The sequence below is a fragment of the Silurus aristotelis genome (assembly GCF_946808225.1).
Source record: "Silurus aristotelis genome assembly, chromosome: 12".
In the NCBI taxonomy this organism is placed as follows: domain Eukaryota; kingdom Metazoa; phylum Chordata; class Actinopteri; order Siluriformes; family Siluridae; genus Silurus; species Silurus aristotelis.
The window spans coordinates 14,280,062-14,282,976 of record NC_139585.1 but is presented as its reverse complement, the minus strand read 5'-3'; the positions used below and the strand labels follow the sequence as shown (position 1 = coordinate 14,282,976).

Here is a 2,915-nt window from a genome sequence, read left to right as displayed (position 1 = left end):
CCCCCCCCCCCCCCCCCCCTCGGTCCCCTCCCCCCTCCGCAGCACGGCGGGGTCTGGAACGCGAAAGGCAGTAGGAGGTGGAGGTGGAGGGGGAGATGAAGGAGGAGGGGGAAGAGGAGATGAAGGAGGAGGAGGGGGTTCCCTGCACGGTTCCGCTCAGAGCGCAGAGCTCGCGCTAAAAGCTAACTCGCCTTAAAGCGGAGCAGAATGGCGGCTTAGCGGAGCGCTCCGGTCCTCACTGAACTCCTCAGCTAATGGACGTGCGCGGATTGGCAATCGACACAAGGAAGAGGCAAAGTGGACTCTGAGACTTCCAGCGTGTCTTGGTGGAATATATCAGGAGGAAGCTTCTGCTGCAGGGGAAAGTAATTCCCCAAAAAGCGGGGGGAGGCTGATTACCGGCGCTAAAGCGCGACTCTGGGTGGTTTTATCTTTTTTTTTTTTTAACTCGGAAAGGCAAGTAAATGGCTTATTATGCTATTATCGAGAACACGAGGATGAATGCCGGTCTTTTCCTCGCTGCTGCATGCGGTTTGGACTTGTTCTGTAAGAAGCCCGAATGCACATTTCGGCTACTGATAAATCAGAGCGCTATTTCTCTCTCTCTCTCTCTCTCTCTCTCTCTCTCTCTCTCTCTCTCCTCTCTCTCTCTCTCTCTCTCTCTCTCTTTCTCTCTCTTTCTCTCTCTCTCTCTCTCTCTCCTCTCTCTCTCTCTCTCTCTCTCTCTCTCTCTCTCTCTCTCTCTCTCTCTCGTGTGTTTCTCCCCCTCCTGTGCGCCATGCTGCTGTGGAGGGACCGAGCTACAGCCAGATACAGCCGCCGGAGATTTGGCGCGACTTTCAAATAATCGTTTTCTCAAAGGAGGAAAGCGAAACTCACCAGGGCCGGGCATTTCTTAAAATCATCAACAACAACAACAACAACAAATCACTGTTTCCATCTGGGATTTTTTTCTGCTCTGGGAACATATTGGAGATTGGTTTACTATGAGGTGGGATACAATTTAAATATATACAGCTCTTTAAACCTACTGATCACATCAATAACATCAACAATAATTACAACAACAGCAATAATATTATAAAACAACAATAATAGTGTTGAATGTGATGCTAATAATCTCCACCCAATTACCAAAACAATGTGCTTAGGGTATCATTTAAATGCATAAGAAAATAACTGTAGTATGGGCCCTCGTAGGAATAAACAGTTTTTCTTTCTTTTTTTAATATTTTAGAAAAATTCGTTTATGCTTTAAACAATAGAAACACATCACCATTTGATTTTAAATGACTAACCAGCATGTTTATGTTCAATATTCCATACATTTACTTACATATATCAGAATAAATATAGACACGAATCCCATAATTTCAATTTTAGACTTCTTATTCGTTTGATGTATTTACACGTTTACAGTGCGTTCACACACACTGTTATATTTTAATCCGGTACAATATTTTGAGCGCAAAATAAGACCCCGTGTGTGTGTGTGTGTGTGTGTGTGTGTGTGTGTGTGTGTGTGTGTGTGTGTGTGTGTGTGTGTGTGTGTGTGTGTGTGTAAGAACAAGAACTGTTAGTTGACGAATGGACCACATATTTAGGCATCTGGGCGATTAATTCTTGTATAATTTGCAAACCTAATTTTTTAGAAATTACTGTAATGAAATGTTATATGTTATTTGACTCGTTTCTTTTATTCAACTGCGAACAAAATAATTTCAGATTTTTGCCATATAATAGGGTGTGCTATTTTTTAGAGACACATTAATTTATAGTATAGATTCGCAAAATATTCCAAAACAAACTTACAATTAATTTTCTATAATTGTGAAATGTAGTGGTTTTGTCCAGATAAGTTTCACATGGTGCCGTGTTCCTATTGAACATAGATTTAAAGTACATTTATTGAATTCATTGGCCCGTATTCACTGGGAAAGACACAGGGCAGGACAATGCCGCTGGATTTCTTTTTTCTTAAATATCAATAAAAAATTTTTTTTAAAAAGTATAAATGGATTTTTTTGGTTTAGATCATTGTTTTTTTTCTATTTTGATCGTGGTTCACTTGACATGTTGGTGCCAAGCAGTAATGCGGCCTATGACGTGAGGAACATGTTAGCGTTTACATAGACCAAGCGATTTTTAATTACCTTTTTTTTAACGGGTTTTTAAGACTCCAAATAAAGAAGCAGATTCCAATATTAAAAAAAAAAAAGACTGCATCATGCGTAATCGGAGCATGCATAATCAGTCTGGGCAAACACAGTAGGATTTATCAGATTTAAAAATAAACACGGATCCAATCATTTTGAGACAATGATTTCATAATACTTCCAGATATAATTAATAACAATTCCACTTTAACCTAACTTTATAGTTGCAAACACAATAACACTTTTTTCAACAGGAATTATGTGTTCTGACTGAAAAAAAAAATGGTATAGGCAGTTGTGCCTTGTTTCATTTCAGTCTCCTAAATGACTTCTCTTACAGAGACCTCAGACATCAGAAATCAGAACATTGTGATAAAATAGACTATACCCAATATCAACTGCTTTATTGGCAATGAATAAGGATTTTAATTTTCTTGAATGAATAAGGATTTAATAAATAGCTTGTAGTTGGGACCCTTTCTGAATAGAAACTGTTATTTGATTCTAAAAGGAACCTTTAAAGGTTAAGTTGGAGACCTACTTCTGAAAATAACTAGCTCCACGTTCTATAATACAACAATGAAAATGGAAATTATTATAAGATCATTTTATTAGTAATTATAATTAATGCCTGAGCACTTTTGCTATTGTTCTTATTATTTTTTATTTTCCTTTTCACTTTTCACTGTTTTTTTTTTTTTTTTTTTTTACAAAAACAAGAACAAATGGGCATACGCAAGCACGCGCGCGCGCGCACAC

At 38.5% G+C, this 2,915-nt stretch overlaps 1 long non-coding RNA gene across 1 annotated transcript in view; it reads right to left on the bottom strand.

Annotated features, from left to right (window-relative positions):
• Nucleotides 1–1,231: 1,231 nt before the first annotated feature.
• Nucleotides 1,232–2,915, bottom strand: part of LOC310735107 — a 2,295-nt gene continuing 611 nt past the window's right edge. Inside the window, exon 2 of the long non-coding RNA XR_014536222.1 lies at nucleotides 1,232–2,841. This is a non-coding gene — a long non-coding RNA (uncharacterized lncRNA). The remainder of the gene's footprint in view (nucleotides 2,842–2,915) is intronic.